Source organism: Cupressus sempervirens, chromosome 3, assembly GCF_028749045.1.
Source record: "Cupressus sempervirens isolate cs-2001-9-10 chromosome 3, ASM2874904v1, whole genome shotgun sequence".
Taxonomy (NCBI): domain Eukaryota; kingdom Viridiplantae; phylum Streptophyta; class Pinopsida; order Cupressales; family Cupressaceae; genus Cupressus; species Cupressus sempervirens.
Window position 1 is genome coordinate 785,119,554 of NC_143120.1, and position 21,589 is coordinate 785,141,142.

The following is a 21,589-nucleotide window of genomic DNA, read 5'->3' on the forward strand; positions in this document are numbered from 1 at the left end:
CCACGGTATGCAAATTTTGGTCTTTGTATGGACATGTATATTTGCATGCTATTCTGTGGGGAGAATAGCTGCATCCTTCAAAATGCTGTCACAAGACATCTGGTCATTTTCCAACATCTAAAAGCTGACAATCACAATGATGAGATCTTCCCTACAAAATACATCTCTAATAGACACAATTATATGAAGGAAAAAAAAACTTGTGGACCTGATGGTGAAAGTGTGCGCACTGCAGAGGAGCAAAAGTTCAAACCCAATAAAGGAAGAGTTGTAAATGTCTTGTTGAACAATTCATATGGTAATGGAAAAACAATCCCTCTTGCACGCATTGAAGAGTCTTTTGCACCAAAGTGGTAGTCTTGCTCTGCAGGGGACCTAAGAACTACCTTTATCTTTCTGTCACAAAAATTTGATGAAGATAAAACCCTTGTATGCAATTAGACACAACTAATGACCACATCTGATTGCATTACCGGAGCAGGGTTTTTTCAGATTAATTGCCTTGAAGATTTCAGATCTGAACTGTTGTTTGTTTCGTCTTCATTCTTCCATTTAATTGATTGCTATGTTTGTTCTTTGTCTACGTCCATTGATGCTGCATGTCCTGGCCGACTGTGATTTCGACAGTTTCGTGAGTGAATTTTTTTTTTGAATTGGAAAAATCTATAAATTGAATTTGGGAGAACACAGCTCATTCTCTTTCATAAATGTTTCCGTTGGAAAGCTAAAATATTTTAGATCCTTAGTTCACAGACATGAATACAGCAAAAGATAACATGTAAACCAATAGATCAATAAAATTTCTAGCTATCCTCTCTAGCTTGTTTGGCTTAGAAAAAGTCCCAGACTATGAAACTAAAAATCTTATCAAAAGACCAACAGTTAGCGAATTAACAATGCCACATTTGTTAACCAATTTAAGCCCTCTTCAAGTGATCAACCAATAAATTAGAAATCAGTTAAGATTAGAATTGAATAAATAGACTAACCTGTTAATGGTACTCAATTATCAAGTACTTAAAAGCAGATTTTTAGCATTAGATCTCCCTTTGAACTAAGAAAAAATCTGTCACTCAGACTTCAATTTATGAATAAGGGATAGAAAATACAACATTGATGCTTCCATGGTGAATAGCCAGAAGTATTTTCCTTGGAACCAATTACAATCATGAACAGAGCAATATGAAATGATGCTAAAAAGGAGACCAAACCCCCGAGGTGCATACCTTCTTATTTCTTACAATGCTTTCAATTGTGCCTCTCTTACAATGCCCATATTTTCTCACAAGTCGTGAGAAACAAAATTGGTACTTCAGATACAATCTAAGGATTCTGGATATCTTATTTATACCCTCTGAACTTTAATAAACTGAGAGAAAAGAAAGTTTGTATATAGGGCATAAATTTATGCCCAGACTTGCAATTCATTGGCAGATGCTACATACTGAAGATAGGTTCGATCCCCTGAAATTGAGTATCAAATGTTGCTTTGTTAGATATCAAATATCTACGCAAAATGTATATCCTCTCCTCTACTGAATGCAGAGCTCAGAACCACCGTGGTTGCCCCATTTACAACTATCATCCACCATAACCAGCATTAAACAAATGTGTCTACTGCCTAAGTCCTTGAATATTTCCAATTAATTTCAACCAATTAATTTAATTCATATTTAAATAACTATGCAGCACATTCTTTGACATCTAATAGCTGCTAATCCCAATCTACAAAACTCCAGACTCACTGAACAAGACCAAGAACTTAACCTACACAGTAAAATCTTTTGTTGATGGGGAGAATTTAAAAGCATGCATGATTTCATGCACACATCAAATTTGACATCTAAAGTTTTAATGCAAAATACAGAGTGACCCTTGCTTAATTCATCTTGATCGAACTTTACGTGTCTGTGCATATTTGACTCTGGTAAGCTCTATTCGCCGCTTCCTTGCTTCAGCAGCAGCAACAACTTTGTTCCTTGAAAGAAGCACTTCTTCATGAAAACCATTTGCAGCTATATCACCTATAGCTTCAGTAGGAGCATTTAAATCTGGTAGGCCTACTAAATAGGAAAGATCATAAAACATAAAAATGAAACATAAGGCAAAAACAGATCAAAACCATGTTATCTTATCTCGTACCTCCAGAAATATCACACGTTTCTTGCACCTATCTCGAACAACAATCTCCTGTACTGGCATGAAATGCAGAGGGTAAAAGATACCGTAGACAAAATAAAAGGAAAGTCGTTCAAGTGAGCATTGTCTACCTTACAACCTGCCCCGCAACCATTTTATACGCAAATGCACTGCCTAACCCGCGTTACAACCGACTTAAAGCATTTATTGAAGGTTTATGGTTACAGCGATGCATTAATAAGATTCTTATCACTTGCACCGATCCAATACAGATGAAGAATTTTAAGTGGTCCATGTATCCAGCAATATATTTAACAAATATGTATGTTAGCAATTATTTTCCTCCTTTTTGGTTTGGGAAAATTAATTTACACCTTGCCTAAATTCACCATATCCAATGAAATATGAAATAAATAAGATTTTGTAGATTTGAAAAATAGTTCTTAAAAAAAAAACATTAAAGTAGACTATAGAAGTGGTAAAATATGAAACATTAAAGTAGACTATAGAAGTGGTAAAATATTTTAATTTCATTGGTGAAATAGAAAAATTAAAAGGACTTGCATGAATGCATTAGTATTCCTGTCTATGACAGGAACTAAAAATAAAGGGCAGTGATACTTGAGTTGATTGCGTACGCTCCACAACGATGAGTAACATAGAGAAGTGAGATATTTTTAAAGGTTTTGTAATATCTCATCGACTTAGTATTTTGTTTTAGTTTTATAATTCTTTCTTACCTTTTTAGTCAATTAATTATTATTTAGTTTATATAATTTTATATTATAATTTAATAAAGTTTTTAAAATTTATATAATATAAGTATAAAATAAGTTTTAATCAATTATTATTTAGTTTACATAATTTTATATTATAATTTATTTCATTTTTTAAATTTATATAATATAAGTATTAAATATGTTTTAATTGATTGTAACTCTTTTTTCATAATATAAAGAAATATTTAGTGTAAACTATTTTTTATTATTTCATTTGGTTTCTATTAAATTGTATTTTATATTGCAATGTTTACAATAGCATGTAAAGTGTGGGTGAAAATGAGTGAGCAAAAATTTTGGCACAAGGAAAATATTAAATTTCATTTCTAAATACGAAAATAAAATCTATTAAATGAATAAAAATAAAAAATTGAAAATGATGACATTGAATATAGTAAGTAATGAGGATTTCTAGAATATTAATTAAATAATTAGAATAATAACGTACAAATATAGGGTGGTTGCATGTGAATGAATATAGTAAAGTCACATATAATGCTTTTTAATTTACTTATAAATAAATTTGTTATGTTGAATGGGATTATATTTAACTTTATTTTATATAAAACCATTACTTGATAAATGGAAAAAGAGAATAAAGTAAATTTGAATAATGATATAATTATTATATTATATTTGATTAATTGTGTAAGATTAATGTTTGATATTTGTAAATATATTTCAATAAAAAAAACTAGCTAATATATATTCTATATGTAAAATACGCCGAGTTGCATCGAGGCGTTGAATTTTTTTTAATATTTTGGTTAACATGTATGCAAAATGTGGAAACATAAACACTGTACATGAACTGCATGACCAAACGCCTCAAAGAAATGTGGTTATTATATTGGAACGCTTTGACTACAGGATACACATAAGATGCATTTGTTAACAGGGATTAAAAAAAATTCCAAGCAACGTCCCAACCCATATGAAAATGGGAGCTTTAGAGAAAGCTATGGACATCCATCACCGCATTAACTTCCTCATATGTTGCATTTGAAACTGCCCTGGTAGACATGAATGCAAAATATGTTATCTTTGATGAGGCATGTAAAGTATTTGGGGGAATGTAAAGACACATGTTTTTGGTGCTGGAGTCAATATACATAGCAGGACACAGTTCATACAAAGAGGTCATACCTCCTGTCAAGTCAGCCAGTGCCAACATTAATTTTCGAATGCATTTTGTCCGTCCATTATTTTTCAGAATAATTTACAAACAGGAAAGAGCAAGTTGCACTTTTTACTCCATTTTCTTCCTGCATTGTCAACGTGACTTCCAACCTCTTGTTTGATGTTGATTGAAAGCAATTTAGCTGTTGGAAAAAGTGAAGCAGAGGAAAAACAAAGGAGCCGACATTGTCCCATCCACCACCAATAAGCCCCTCTGTAGGCCCGTAAGAGGGCTTTTCCATGGACGTTGCTACTGCTGCATCGTAGTAAGCACCGCTGAGATAAGAAGCATCAAGGTTTCCTTATATGAATCTGTAGAAGGAGAATTGGTCTAATCCGTTTAAATATCATTTCTGCCCTTGAATGGGGAAGAGCTCCAATTGTCATTGCAAATAAAACTGTTTCTTTGAAAGCATCGAATCCATTACCTTCGATTCCTGCAACCACACCCAGACATATTTCTTTATAGACTGAGAGGATGTGAGACAAATAGATAGAGAAATGGAGATAGATCAATAGATAATAAATAGAAGTGTAATATACATTTAATATAAATTAAAATTAATTATATATGTATAATAGTTAAATAATACTATTACTTTAAATTATCATAAATTATATATTAAAATAAGTTATTTTATCATAATAAAATGTTTAGTTGAGGACAAATTCTCACACATCTAATGTATTAATAATATGTTAGAATAGTTATTAAATAAATTTAACATATTGGATATTTAATTATAATATATTAAAAAACTATTATGTTAACTAAAAATTTAAATTAATTCAGCAAAATAAAAAACAATTAAATTGAACATAAATATAATTATTTCTTTTTCATAGGTTTAAAAAATCTAAATAAATTATTAAAAATATGAATAAGTTGTGCCTCTCTCTTGTTAATTATTCTATTCTTCGACCTTCCTTTTTGTCTCCCTTCATTCCCCTACTTTCACTATCCTTATCTTTCTCTACCTTTATCTCTCTACCCTTATCTTTCTCTACCTTTATCTCTCTCTCCATATCTTTATTACCATAGTCTTATTCAATAATTTTAAAAAGAGAGATGGTAAGGGCACAGTAGAAAATAGTTAGGGATCTTACATCTATATATAGCAGAAATAATTATTTTGTTTTTAACAATCTTGGGTTTCTAAATTCCTTCCTAGTGAGAGATGGAAAGTGATAGATATATGTAGGGAAAAAGTAAAGAAAATAGGGGGGAGGGAGGGAGAGAGAGAGAGAGAGAGAGAGAGATGGGCAAACAAAGAGATATTGCAAAGAAGAGAGAGAAGGAGGGAGAAAGGGAGAGATGTGAAGAGATAGGGATAGAAAGAGGGAGATGCTTATATGGAAGAAGAAGAGACATGGGTATATGTAGATGAAGAGTATAGAGGGAGAGAGTGAGAATGGAAGATATACATATATAAAGAAGGTAAAATGAGTAAGGAAGATTGGGAAGCAAAGGGATATAGCGACGAGAAGGAGATATAGAGGGAGAGAGGGGGGATGGACAATATAAATATATAAATAAGTAGAGATGGGGATATATATAGGCATAGAGAGATAACAAGATATACATATAGATAGAGATAGAGAGAAAGGAGGGGGGTTATGGAAATTTAAATATTTAAAGGTCTGGGAAGGGGGTGAAGGAGAGATGAATTTAAAGTGAGAGGATGAGAGAAAATTAGATATATAGATAGAGATAGATCATTATCAAGTGTACATGAACTTAGAAACCTCCGCATTCAACCCACATTCACATTTGAAAGATATGGAAGGATGCAACAAAACCCATTTATTGCAAGAAGGAAAGAAGAGGAGATGCGCCTACAAACATTATCAAATACAAGTTCTCCAACAATATCAAATTTGAAACCACTACTACAGGCAAGCTTGAATTACTTTTTGGATACATACATTACAAATTAGAGTCTACAAATTCAAAGCTGATTAAAATTCTGTAATCTACACAGGTGTAAATGACATTGCATACACACAAAAAAAAAGGACCAGACACTGGATGGATTGGGAAATCAAAGGTCATTGAAGAGTCTTGCACATTAATATTTGCTACTTTCACTCTCCCACCTAATTATCAAGGTGCTTGTTGATTACCAAACATATTGTATTAAATGTGAATAACAAATAAAATGTCTCCTTTGTGTTAGTTAAGCAAATAAATTTACACAAAAATATGACGTACCTATTGCACACTAAAGTGCGATTGCTAATATACAATACATACACATACATGTCGCTTTTGCATTAGAATAGCTATCGCCTGCTTAAAATTACTGAATAACACTAGTCCATAATCGTCGTGAGTGTCAGAGGAGCCAATATCATCGAGTGCAACTGATGAGGGACATGCAATGCTAAAATGACTGCTTTTCCCAAGAACTATTTTTTGGGTGTCCCTAACTGTAGCGAGAAATAACCACTTGTTGACCGTAATCCGTTGATTATAGACTGTAGCATACCATACAACTACGTGATGACTATAACCAGACTGACTTTCACCGTAGCATACCTTACGTGGTTGGGAAACCACAAGATGACTCTAACCTACGTTCTTAAGAACTGTGGTTAAGTTAAGTAGGTAACTTGACCACAAATCAATATTTATGCATTTTTTATTAGTGCTTTTCTAATTTTATGTTCTGCTTAGGATTGTAAATCTCTCAGGATTGTAGACCAGTTACAATTGTTATAGAGACTGCAGATCTAGTGGATTGTGTTAAGGAGATATCGCAGAGGCTAAGGAGATCGAAGATCACAGAGTTTAAGGAGATCACAGATCACAGATCATAGAGTTTAAGGAGATCAAAGATAGATCACAAAGGTTAACGAGATCGGAGATCGCAGATCCGGGTATGAGAAAAATCCTTATTTATCTGAATGTTATTGTAGGGTTTTTTCATAGCTCTCTAAATAATTCATTATTTTTCACAAATTCAGTCCAGGTTAGACTCAAATCTGAGATAGGATAAAAATAATTTATCATTTTTTACTAATTCAGCCCCATGAGATTCGAACCTGAGACCGTGTAAAATTTGAAACCGTAGTCTCCCCCAAAATTCATCTTTTCCAACAAAAATTGGCTCCAGTGAGACTCTAAACTTGGACCGGTGACTATCTTAAACCCTAACTCATCCTTTGCCCATTTGAAACCCTAGACGTGTGCAATTAGTGGACCCTATCATTACTCAGTGAACGGGTTAGATGGTTGATGTGAGAGATTTCGTATTGTATACTTGACCAATACTTTCCTAAATCGCATGCCTCGTGTGCAGGCAACCACCAAGGATATGATCCATACTCTTAACTTATAATCCAACCACATGCCTTGTGCGCTATGATATTTGCATTGTCCATTTGCAGACTAGGAGAGAAAACATTTAACCTTAGGTTGCAATGAACATAGAATGGTTTAACCTTAGGTTATAAGCAAAGTAAAAATTGCAATAACAAATTATCATAGCCATGATGTACATAGAGATAACCAATTTTAGTTCTCTTAATTAGTTTTTGGTGTCAAGGTTAGGGAAATCTGGAGTGGGGATTTGCTATTACTTTGTTAATACTTTTGTTAGCATAAAAGTGAGCAGCTTAGTATAAAAATAACTATGGAATGTCAAAATTTGTGTAAATTAGAAGTGCCCAGGTGTTAATGCAAATTCATTGAAATTCTTACTATTATGATGACTGAAATTATGTTTGTTGAAATAGGAGTATATTAAGAGCTTCCATTCCATTTTAAGTGCAATGTGCTAGATTGGTCCTTACTTTTCTTGACTTGCAAATGAATTACACTTGATATGCATGTTAGAATTATACCTCTTACGAATGTTATAGAAGAAGATGTGTGTTCTAGGATTATTTCATGAAGTGTTTCATAATTCAGTGAGCATGTGACTAATTGATTGCCTATGGGCTGATACTCTAAAAGAGATATCTTGTTTTCCAAAATCATATTATATTCATTATTCATTTCATTTTTGGCATGAGCTATATCCTTGTGGATGGATATCGAATGTGGATTTTCAAGGAAAATAAGGTGTTTTATAATGATTATTATCATTCGATAATAGAATCTAAAGCCATGACATGGTATTGATGCTTCTACTGGTTTTAGTAAATCATAGTATCATTTTATTTTAAAACAGGGTATTTTTCAATAGCAAGACATGGAATGTATGAGCTATTATTAATTTTTATCATGCATTAAGAATGTTGTTGACAAATGATTAGTTCAGTTGAAATTTTGTATGAACTAAGAATTAGAATGGAAAAATAAAATCACTTGCATTACTCTGGAAATGTTTAGAGCTTGTGTTAAATTGAAATACATGTGTTGGACAAGGGAAATAGAACACATGTTTATTCATATCTCTAATGTGCAAGTTATTGTGGATTGGTTGCACTATGATGTCTTTTATTTCAATAATCATCGCTAAATTATTCATGGGTTGAAACTTGATATGGAGTAGATTCTATAGAATGGTAGGAAGTGGCAAAGATGATGTTGTTATTCCAATACGATAAACTATGGATTGATGGTAGCTTTTTTATTATATTGTACACATTGTGTTACACGATTCTATTACTTTTTTTCCCCTTGGTTAGTCTATCTCAATGTTGGGCAATGTATCTTTTGTATGGGGAAAGATTCTAGGAGAGCTTAGCAGCTTTATTTAATCATTCCAAATAGATTGAGTGTTGATGCCATTTAACATATTTTAAACATAATAATGATTTTGCATCTCTAAAAGTTATTTCTAGCATTATTTTGACTCCACACACTAGCTTTCAGTTTTTGATTAGATAAACAGGTTTTACAGGAATCCTGAAACTTGAGAGTTAATACATATCAGGTTGAAAATAAGCGTTAGAAGCCTAGCCACAAAATAAACAAGTCTAAAGGCTGAAATAGCACAAGGCCCAGCCAAATAAACAAAGGCCAAAGACAAGGCCAAACTGAAAAGACAAAACAGAACAAACAAAAGTCAGAACGAAAAGCCAGCCAAAAAGGAAAAAAATAGGAACTACTCCTTGATCTTTCTTTCCAGCTCCTGCATGACCTGAGCAGCCTCCTGTGCCATCTTGTTCTCCTCGGTCTCCTGTTAGTGAGTCCTGTGATCTTCCTGGTCCAGAGTAGAAAAGGTGATACCAGTGGTATTATCTTCATCAGATCTGGCTTTACCCTTGTCTTTTCCATCCACATCCCCCTGCATGCCTCTATCTTTAAGCCACTTAGTTAAAGATAAAATGTTGTTATTGATCGAGTTGAGCAGTGAGATTTTCTGGCTCGACAAATTGTGTTTATAATTTTTCAGATTGTGGATCCTTCTTTCTGCTAGGCTATGCCTATCATCATAATCTGTCCCTTTCTCCAGACCTTTAAGATTCCTGGCTCCTTCCATTTGAACCACCTTCTCCTTAACCTCCTCTAGTTCGTGAAAAAGCCACTTGATTGACCTAAAATTATCAATCATGCTATTGCGGGCATTGTTCAAGAGTTTCATCCCAAATTCCTTGGCATTATCCGAGATAGCCACAATCGCAGGGTTAATGAGCTCTTCAAGACGCGGTTCCTCCTGATTGTCCACCAGGATTTGGGGGTTCATCACTTCCCTGAAAATACCCATTTTCAAAGTCCTCACATTAAAATTTCTCCATGCTTTGCTCCTTTCTTTGGCCAACACCTCCCCACACTCAGCACCAAAACTATCCTGTGTTTGCTCCTCTGGATGGGCTTGGGGATGGACAAGGGAGAGAGGGATCGAGGAAGAGTCCAGGTCCTGCTGCAGCCTCTCATCCTCCGTGCCCACCCTCTTGCATTTCTTCCCACCCTGGGATTCCACTTTTTCCTCCTACCTTTCCTTTTCCTCATCTTCAGACTCCATCGCCTCCTCTTCATCACAGGTGTCCTGTTCCTCCTTCTCACTCTTCTTGTGACCATGATCTCTAGCTTTCAATTACTATGGCTACATGCAAACAAATTAAAGAGCAGGCCCCCAAATGAAAAATTTCCTAGTGCATTTTTGTAACATATTGTCCACACCTTTCTTGTATAGAAAAAAACATTAGTGAATGAAATGGTATGTACAAATAATTTATTTTCTTGTCAGAAGTGCAAACAATCAAAACATAATTGTATAAATTGTTGATGCTAATGTCACTTCTTCCTCACAAATAACACATCCATATGTCTATACAACAATGGGAGAAGGTGATTGATAGATGCAATTTACAATTATGCTATCAATTTGGTTTTAAATTGATTGCATGTATGAGGAATCTGTAATTGTATCCATGATAGGGTGAGATGTTCTATATGGGTAGTCCCATTTCATATATCCGTCAGAGTTGATATCTATATTTCTCTCCAACTACAATTTTCTTCAAAGATATGGGCTATTCCAAGAAGTTACAATGGCATATATGAAGGAAGTTTATATTTTATGGAACACATCAGATGATGCTTTAAGGGGTTATGACTTGTACAAGGGCTAAGCCTTGATCGGTGGTATAGTGCCTCGAGAGATGGTTGGTAGTGACTCTAAAATTAGACGAGTTCTGCAATAATACATGCAATCTACAATATTGTTGGATGATGGATTTTCCCAAATTGGCATCTAGAGCCATGGTCAAGGGTTGTGTATTTTGATGATTGAGGACATGACAAGGAGTTATGGATATATGTTATTTCTATTGAAACAAAAACACCACAAAATTTCTTTGGCCATTGAGTAGTGTGTAGAAAAATAAGACGGAAGTTCAGATGAGTTAGATGATACTGGAGATTCTGTTGATGCTAATGTTCAGCATCACCACATGCCTTCAATTAAATGTGAATAGCCTTGTTTGTGATGTAAGTTGGATTGCTTCCTTTGTCCTTTCCTTTCCTAAGGACTCAGTAGGTTCTCAGCCTATTAGGGATCCCCTTTGTTACTCTAACCTTAAGAGGATATCTATCTTACTCTCTATACTTCACTCTCCAGTTACACCAAGGTTTTCACACTTCCTTCCATCTTAAGGACATCTTCCTTAGTCCTTCGAACTCGTCATTTCTTCAGTCTTACTCTTCACGCCTTCAGCATGGAGTGTGGGGTGCATCGTATTGTTTCTTAGGCTATCCCTACCCTCCTAGGCTCATTTTTCATAGGTTTCCTTTTGATTTCCTCAATCTTGACAAAATTGTCCTAGAAAGTCCTAATAGAATTATGCCTCCAAAGTTAGTTTTTCAGCTACAATTCCAAATTTTTCTTAACAAGGTTTTCTAACATTTCGAAACAACACTCATTGGGGTCTTATAAAAAATATTTCAAAACTAGTCTTGGAACCTTCCCCTTTGGCACAAGGATTCCTCACACATCCATCCTCATTCTACAAGTCTCAAATTGAAGTATCTAAAACATTCAATCTATCAAAACCCACTTGCTACCACCGTGACCACCTAGCCATACATCTAAGGCTCGCCTAGGGCATCACTTTAAAAATAATTGCCAAGATTTTCCAGGCCTCTCCTTTGCTATGTACACTTTAAAAGTGCTCCACTTCCATATTCCCAAAAATCATGATGATTCTACGATGGGGGAGCCATTTTAAAAAAAACTATCAAACCAAAAACTATGAATATTCTATGTACAAATGATTTCCTAACTATGCACAAATAAACTATGATCAAATTGAAATCTAAAATGAAAAGTTATATAACCACATGAATAATAGGAATCAAGCGGAAAAATGAGCCTTTCAATCCATTAATCCATACATGCAGTCATGAAACTCAAAAAATGTCAAATTTTGAACTATATCTCATGGATCCACTTGAAAACTTTGCTTATTACAACTCCCAACCCTTGGAATGGGTTCATTTCCATGTTTTATGGGTTTCCCAAGAGGTTGTAGATAGTTAGAATAACCATCAACCTCTTTCTTGCACTATGCAACTTTCCTGTCAAAAAGTTGTCAAGCAATTTTTCAAAGTTGTTGACAACTTTGACAACTTTTTGCATTTCTTAGCAACTTTGACTTCCTTCATTCAAGAACTTCCAGTTTTTTCCACTATGATCCATTTATGATGTCTAGGCATTCTTTAGCCTTCAGAGCACCAGTTTACATAATTTTGACCTATTTGATAACTTTTGCACAATTTACATATTTTTGACATCTTTCCCCAACTTTTTCCAAATGACAAGGTATAGTCTCCAACCTATGCACAAGGATGTTAAAATATCATAGAGGACAAGATGTCTCAAAGCCACACCTTTCTCAGGTTGCTAGGGTATAAGACCCATAACCCTAGTTTAGCTTCCCAACACCCAAAACACAAGCAAGCAAAGCAACTCCAGAAAAAATTAGAATGGATTGAACCTAGTCAAATCCATCTAGGAGTAAACATGCCTGACCCTCTAAGGTCCAAACATACCCAACTGACTTGGCTAATGTTAGTACAACCCAAAAACTGAAAGTGTAGAGTTAGGACTAGGAGTTAGCGTAGGTGCTCCTGCACTAGTGTGCTATTGTTTAAAACATTTGGGGGCGAGGTGAATGTGTTTGCATGGTGAATTAGGGATTAAAAAAATGTAAAATAATGTTAACTTATTTGAAAAAGTATTGTGTGAGGCATGTTATATGTATGTGTGGTCATTTGTTTGGAATTTGACATTTCGTATGAGAAATGTATGCAAAAATCTTTGAGAGTGCAAGCGAATGATACAATCAATTGGTGGTATTCTTGAAATGTTTTTAAATATGAATGTTCCTCATTTTGTGGTTTGCATTATCTAAATGGTTGATATTACTATTGAAATCCAAATACATAGTTAGTGTCATAGTTGAGATGTATGAAGATATGTAATTTGCCTCTTATGAACTAGTATGTTTTATATAATGTGAACAAAAAAATGTGTTGATTCTTTGATAATATTGTAGAGGTCCTTAAGTTAATGTTGAACTATTTTATAGATACTTGTGTAGCATACATTGTTCACACACCTTAGCTTTAACTTTAATATATTTTGCAAAAACAAATTTATGAATAATTTGTTTGTTTGTTTATCTCATTAGAAGACAAAATTATGCCAAATGATGGGTTTTCCATAAAATGATTACATTATCAATGGAAATGTGAGTCATGGTTTGGAAGTTGTTTGGTTGTGCCTAATAAAAACAATACCTTATAACCACAAGAACTTATTATAGAGGTGCTTATTTGATAGCATACTAGCTTGTTTAACTAAATGGATTATCACGTGCATAAATTTATTGCCTCTCTATTTTGAGAATCCTCATATAAATGTGTACGTCCCATCGTAGTAATCCCTTTGTAGATTCACAAATTATAATAAGTTTAAATAAAGATAGATACAAAGATTGGATTAACTCCAGATTTAATTTTGTAGACCATGAAGCAATAATTTTTAGTGTGTTCTATTCAAAGCACACATAATGGAACTGTTGGGATTTTCAGGGCACTCAATGTATCATGAAGTTGTGGCTACAATAACAATCCTATTATATTATTGTAGAATCTATACGATGGTAAAATCAGGCGGAAAATTAATAGAAATCATTGGTTCAGTTGAGGTGCCCTACTCTGGGGAAAAAATTAATCTTTATGTGGATACAAAAGAGGCACCCTACATTGGGGAAAGAGTGAATACTTATGTGGGTACGAAAGAGGTGCCTTACATTGGGGAAAGAGTGATGCCTTATGTTGATACAAAAAAGATGACAGATACACCCCAACAAAGATTATCCCATGAGTATAGAAAATAGTGTGAAAAATCTCTAATACATTTTATTTACCTTCTCAGGAGACCAAGGTTGTTTTGACCATGACTTCTCCCAGGTTTGTTAGAGGTGGGCATGTGAGTGTAACAATTAATGTGTCTATCATTTATGGTCATTTCAACATTATATAGTTCAAATGAATGGTGTGTGGATAGTTCCATTGTCTTCTAGTTTATTTCAGAGAGAAAGTAAGGCATCCACTATGGTGGTTATTCTATCGAGGGAAGTAGTGGGAGATATTGCAATTGGTCATGGATCTAGTAGGTGAATTAAAATTGAGAGTGGCAGATATTATGGTTACAATGCTAAGTACAATAGTGATGTTGTTGGTGGTAAGGCTGTGACTAGTATTGAGATTCAAAATTTGTATTCAGTGTTGATAAACAATGTAATCTGTATAAATATTGCACTCTTATGTTTTTTAATTACATGCTATAAGTTGTCTTTGTATGGTAATGTTTATATTTTTTTTTGGTCTCGTCTATGTAAGGTGGGGTCAATATAGAATTGAAAGGTGCACCCAAAGAAGGATATTTTACTACCTATTTGAAAGGTTTTTTGTTGATGGAGGAAAGAAGTTTTGGGATATTGCAAGGATGAACCCGCATAGGATGCAAATTCACAATCTCCCATTTATTAAGGCACCTAGCCATGGGAGACCTTTCATAAGTAGTAGAAAATGATGTCGTTATGAGTCAAAATCAAGTGGATATGTCTATAAGAGGGTGATAAGTATTGACTACTAGATGAGGATCAAGTCTAAAGTGTAGAGAAAGCATTTGGAGAAGCGCATATGCAGACTCTACAGGGTCTCCTCAGCTGACCTCCTTCCAGAAGAGGGTTAGGATAAGATTGAAGAGGAAATGCTTTATTACGAGAGTGATGAGTTGAGGAAGAAGAGCTTGAAAAGGGTGGTAGCAATGATGAAGGGAAGAGATTACATCGTCTGATCAATTTGATATGATAGTTTGTTCTTTATGTGAAAAAATTGTGCAAAAATTTCTACCACTTTAGAGTAATTTGCTAATATTCAGTAAATTTGTCATTGATAGGGCACTTCATCTTTACCCAATACGGGTTGTTTGGATGCTGTTCTTCAAAGAGTAACATGTGCATCATCTTCTAGCCTAGTTGTAGGTGACAAGAGTTGCATACAACAATCTCGTGAACGACGGAATAAGTTTGGTAGAAGGAAAATAACCAATGTAAGAGTTGGAGTACAATAAAAATAATATTGAGTTTGAGGAGGATAAAAGGGGGATCCCCTAAGTTGGGAGAAGTAAGAAGGTGGAAGTAAGGAGGAATACAAAAGATTCATTTTCTATTTCTAGAAGATTGAATAACATTTTATTATTTTTTTAAATTTTCACCACTTATGCCTTTTGTTGTTGTGAACTTGTTGGTTTGATATCTATAAAATCATAATGACTATTTTATTCTATGTCAATCATCTGTTGAGAAAGATAATGTTGCAAGAGCAATTGATGGTGAAGATGGGTATGTCCTTGCACTCTTGAATTCTGCAAGTTAGGGTGCTAATTCCACATCGATGAAATACAGGAGTGAATGTAAGTCAATGTTAGGAAAGTACATATAAGTAATGTTGGTTGATAAAAAAAAGATTGAAGATGGGGTAAGTATTATCTGGTAGCTATAGATTATGGATTCTTCGGCATATATGTTTTTAGTGTACCACACCGAGTGTTGTGAATTTCATTATAACCCACTCTTAATGGTAATGGTGTTGTTCAAGGGTGTGCAGGAGAGAAACCTACATTTGAACATCTCAAAGAAGTGATATATTTACATAATTTAATGATCAGTGGAGACTTTAGTGTATGGACCGTTGATAGTGGCATCCATAAGATTTAATACCCATATTGTTTGGCTATATATAATGCAGGCCGAAAGTGCTAGGGTTTCCTTTAACACTCCATCCACAATGGAGGCCCATATGAAGATGTACATAATGTATTTTGGATTAATGCACAAAGAAAGATTAGTTTTGAGTTAGTGTAAGTTGAGAATTCTAATTTTTTTGGTCTAGGACATAGTGAGGAAATTTTTTACAATGTATCATAATTGTTTGGTTGAGCAATCGATAAGGCTAGTTGCAACTATAAGCTCGCTCGCATTGGACAATCCAAAATCAGTACCACTAGATACTCCCAAAATTGTAATTCCCTCTTTGCATTATACTGAGCTCTATATATTTCAAAGTGTGGCAAATATTCATTCACTTTCCATCTTTGTACAAGATTGTGGCATACAATAAGTGACGTATTCAAATAGCGGCTTGGGCATTGACATGATCGGTGAGGATGCACCTATGGAAATGAGAATGGAAAGTGAGATAGCTTTGAAAGATGAGTCTAGTTTATTGGATAAGTTGCAGAGTCCTTGTGAATCAATAAATGTTATGGTTGCATCCTTTCTTTCGACTTTCGAGCAACAATATAATTATAATTCAGACAAAAAATGTAGGTTTCCTCTAAGTATATTTAACAATTGCAGGGAGCGAATGATGATGAGCAAGCCAAAGAGGAAGTGGTTTTCTCTTATGGTATTCGTAATCATGTAGACCTGCAATCTCAGGGTGAATTGGTAGGTAAAGCCACCATCAAAGGTGTAGGAAGAGATGTGACGTGCCACAAGAAAAATATGTGTTTTGGGGCTGCAAAAGTGAAAATTGTAGAGGTTATTGACCCGAACGTTAGGTTGTGCTATGCTGAAATGTCCCTTTTCTGATTTTGTATGATATTTCCAACCTCTAATCAGATCTTTAAGATCAAACAACTAATATCACAAAGATCCACCAAATTTCTCAAGAAACCCCAAATCGGGTATGCTGAAAATAGTGCCAAAAGCTTCACAACTTCACAAATTATTAATAAATCTGAAAATGGACATTTTTACAGAAATTTCAGCAGCATAACAGCCTAAAAAATGACATTTCCAGATCCGTATAGCCTTTACACAACAGTTCACAAATGTAGGACAAAAACTATGCTCATCGGGCTTCCGAAATTAACACAAAAATGCCCGGAAACACCACAAAAACACTAATAATCTATCTCAGAAGTTTAATCACGTCCCAATACATATATATAGCTCTATTTTAACACCTTAAAGTCTGAAATACAGCAGCAACCCAAACTGATATGAAATACTCAACTGAAAACACCAAACTCATACAAAAAAACACACCCAAAAACCCACAAATCTGCATTGTTCAGCACAAAGGCAAACTCTGTATGAGCATGCACATGGAATGGCTTCAAACTCCCGTCCTTAGCCTTCCTGGACCTGCAAACTTCCATTCTTGGGTCTCCCTGGAAACCTGCAAACTCCCGTTCTTGGGTCTCCTTTTCCACAGGTTTTGCAGCCTCTGAAGAATAACAAAGAATGAGCAAAAATCCAGTTCTGGAATCAGCACAAAATGCCTCAAACCCCTTAAAAGAGGGCATAACCGTAACTCACATGCAAGAGAGGTTAATGAAACATATTTTAATAATAATTTTCATTTATTAGTCCAACGGTTTCCAAAGATTAACCCCCCTTTTTCCGAAACTTCACTTTCTTGGGCCTGCCTGCCTTAGCAAAGATTATTATTTTTTAATTATTTGAAAAGGGGACATGACATATGCTTATTCTTTTTCTAAAGTTCTAAGCGAATCATTAAATTATTTTGAAGCGTGGAACATATTTGACCTATCCTCGAATACAAATTTGATGCAGAGTAAGGTATATTTTATGTCTTTTTATTTTTCTTACATTAATATTTTATTGATGTCTGGATAAATTGATATCATTTATTTGGAGGCTACACTCATCCAACTTTTATGCATAACTTTAGGCTAAAGTGTTGGACACATCGAAGGTGGTTAAAGAATCCAACAATTCCCTTCGTACCCTTAAAATACGTAACCTTGGAATTAAAATCTTAGGTATCACCTCTCTAGTGGTGCACAAGGACCCCAAGAGGCAACATATATTTTATGAAATTATTTCATTACTTTCTCAAAAAAAATAGTGGACACTAGTACATTTGGGTCCCATTTTCAACCTAAATTTTCGACGACAGGCCAATTTGGCTTGTCAAATTCACTTATTTTTAAAAATATGATCCTAAAAATGGCAAAATTTCAACGATACTTGAAATGTTTGTTGAAAGTTTGACACAACTTAAGTTTGTTGTCTAAATTTCAATGAAACTTAAGTACTTTTGTCAAAACTTTGACATTGTCGAGATATAAAGAAGAAAAAGAAAGTGAAACTTTATTTTATTTTGACATGGCATATTGCGGACATGCGGGAAGGTTGAATGGGAACCACTTCTAATTAGCGTTGTTGAAGGTAAGTTTTGTTTGATTGTGTTAATAAATTTTGTTTGAATGAATTCTTGTGTTTGAAGAAGTATTCTTGTGTTTGATTCCCACTGTGAGAATGGTTTTTACATATGAACCTTTTTTGAACTAAGTGGGGACCCTTCCACTACCAAATCATCGCAGATCAACCAAGCTCTTTCTTTGAGAATGACTGACTTGACATTAATCCTTTCCTATGTGATAATTCACCCATTTCATATGTTGCAATCCCCTGGAATCAAGAAAATCCTCCATTGATAATGGTAGATTGCCAAGAATTCTTATGCAAAGTACCCTGGTCATCAATAGGCTAATGATGTAGCCAAAATTCCTTAAATTATTTACAGAAATAGAAGAGAGAAAGAACACAAAAATAACTATTAAAACTCCAAATTATTCTTTGTTATTCTTCTAAATCCTCCTCGTATCAAGGAATAATAACTATTAAAACTCCAAATTATTCTTTATTATTATTGTTTTTTGAATCTGTATAGCTTCTTTATCTCAATTTTAGGAAGGCAAGAAGTTTTAGTAGAGTTTTCTTGGTTTATACTGGATGTTGAGAGGATTGCAGCTTCTGCATTGGATTTTCATAAACTCTTTAATTTGGCTTCTTTTGTAAGGGCGACTCTTTCCTCAAAGATATCTTTTGTCTTTGTCAAATTTTCTCATAGATATGAGAATGGAGAACAGTTGTTAGCCCTGTTTCTTCTAAAGCCAATAAGAAATCAAACAAGCCTGAGATTTATTACCCTTTCAGTAGAAGTAATCTAAGCTCAGACCATTCAGACAACTCATTAATGAATAGGCCTCTTTGTTCATAATTAAGATGCACAGATGCGCAAAAACACAAGGGCATGAGTGTATTGGATTCATAGAGGTGACATCTTCTTCTTGTGAGAACATTGATAAATGTGGAGGCTATGAAGATAGTGATCATGAATTAAGCTTGTGATTAAGCCTTTGGGTTGGTGATAATGTTCTTACAGAGTCCATTGGAACAATGCAACATGCAGGAACAAAAAGAGAATTTAAGAGTAGTGATACTTTCTCTTACGATAGAAGCAGAATAAAAAGATTAATTGGGGTGAAAAGGAGCTACAATGAAGCCATTCAGGATGGTGGGGTTTCAACTGGCATTATAACTAATTTATGCTGGGAACAAGGCAAGCTCAGGACTTGTTCAAGAAGACCAAGCAGGAAAATCATGCATTGAGAGGAATAATCTGTCCTTGTATTGGAACACATGTAGGATGTCTCAACCATTTGAGCCTCGTCCAGTTGCTGGTGAACCTCCTACAAAGAATCAAGCAATTGGTTGGCCTCCGATTAGGGCATGTAGGAGAAATTTGGGAACTCTTTTCTTAACAAAAAACTACTGCTTACAAGATTCTGTAGAAAGCAATGGATGAAAATGCAAATGTATTGGAGATGATAAGAGAGCACTTTCCTGAAATGGTGATTGATCAGTCACCCCAAAGTCCAGAGAGTTACAAGATTCGCCTTCCACAACTTGTGAACAAGATGTCCAGATATCGAGAACTTAGAAATGCTCTAAGAGATTCCATGTACATGCCCAAAGAATGTGAAACTGAAAAATATAAAATGAAAGAGCAAAAATATAAAATGCTAAAACTACTGATTCAGATCATTCATATACACACAGACTTGATACTGAAAATGATATTGAAACAATATTGAATAATATACTGGAATGATATTGAAACGATATGAATAATTTACATTGATGTCTGAGCATCTTTATATAGTTTTATTTTCCCTTGCAACAACTACTTACGTGATACTTACAGGAATAACTTCCCAGCAACTATATATTGAACTGCTTTTATTTATGTAACCTAAACACAAAAATTAACCTAATTAATGTAATAAACCTAACATTCCTGCCTTATTACATTAATTCAACAATCATTCTTGCTTATTAGAAACTAACCTAATTAATGTACTAAGCTCAACATTCCTAACCTAATTAATGTAATAAGTCCAACATTCCCCCCCTTATTACATTAATCTAACAAAATTGAAAAGCCTTCACCAATATTATAAACCTTGATGAAGCTCCTTCACCAAATTTTGAAAGTAGTCTGCAACTTCAGATTGCAAATTCTAATCCTGAAGTTGAGTTCCTTCACCAATGTAATGCCCCTCCCGGAGATCCTTGGAAACAAGGATTCAAATCAAGCCAAGATATTTTTTTTTTACAAGTATGAATGCGCATGACAACATCATACAGGGATCACAACGATCACAACGAAATACTTCACCACAATCCCGACAACCAACGAATCTTCGAACGCCACTACCAAACGACACACGCGAACAAAAGCCAACAACCACCACAAACCAGATGAGGGCTCAAGGAACGACCACTCATAAAAAAAACACCAAGTTGGGGTATAATGCAGAATCTTGAAATTTGGCTAAGCCTGAAATCTTGAAGCCCTGAAAATTGGCTAACTCTGGATTTTTGAAGCCCTGAAATCTCCTAGAATCCTTATCTCCGAGAGGTCTGAAACCTATCTCAAAAGATTCGTCGCATATATTAAAATATATCTTAAGTATAAGAAATTAAATATGGATAATTCACTTTCATGTGTTAATTCTTGACATTAATCCTTTCTTATGTGATAATTCACTCATTTCATATGTTGCAATCCCCTGGAATCAAGAAAATCCTCCATTGATAATGGTAGATTGCCAAGCATTCTTATGCAAAGTACCCTGGTCATCAATAGGCTAATGATGTAGCCAAAATTCCTTAAATTATTAACAAAATCCGAGAGTATTGATTCTACACGAATCCAAATGATGTAACAAGACCAAAAGTCATGAACTTACTCAACCGGCTCTCAATTTGAGAGTATGAATTCTACATGAATCCCAATGTCCATGAAACAAAGCAAAGGTCTAAAAGAAACAATAACAACAGGTATAAAATCACTCAATCGAACACAATGTCGAGAGTACGGATGCAGCACGCATCCCAATGCAACATAAAAGTGTAGAAGTGGTCTGACTGATATCCAAACGGATCATCCAAGTCCACGACCCACATTGTGCCAAGAAAACTTGAGAAAACAGGGTGGCACACAAAACGAGGTAAAAATTTCAAAATTTGAAAAACTTCAAAATTAAAACCCATTTGGCCTTTGGGTTAAAAAACCCCAAAAATCCAAAAATAAAAGGAATCAAACACCGTATGAAAAAATGGCCAGCATAACGGCCCAAAAATCCAAACCCTCATTTCGAAAAATAAGGAAATGTTCGTACCCGCCCAATCGGGTAGAACTAGCA

General features: G+C 34.5%; 1 protein-coding gene and 1 long non-coding RNA gene across 2 annotated transcripts in view; one reads left to right on the forward strand and one right to left on the reverse strand.

The window, feature by feature from the left end:
- Nucleotides 1-1,048: 1,048 nt before the first annotated feature.
- On the reverse strand, nucleotides 1,049-2,219 carry LOC149569142 (uncharacterized). The gene is made up of 2 exons (XR_016361723.1): nucleotides 2,143-2,219; nucleotides 1,049-2,060 (listed from the first exon to the last, which is right to left on the reverse strand). It is a non-coding gene; the product is annotated as an uncharacterized LOC149569142 (long non-coding RNA).
- A 4,526-nt stretch (nucleotides 2,220-6,745) lies between these two features.
- The window catches only part of LOC149569143 (uncharacterized), a 43,185-nt gene continuing 28,341 nt past the window's right edge, over nucleotides 6,746-21,589 (forward strand). Inside the window, exon 1 of the mRNA XM_089821916.1 lies at nucleotides 6,746-6,977. The gene's annotated coding sequence lies outside the window, so the exon portion shown is untranslated. The remainder of the gene's footprint in view (nucleotides 6,978-21,589) is intronic.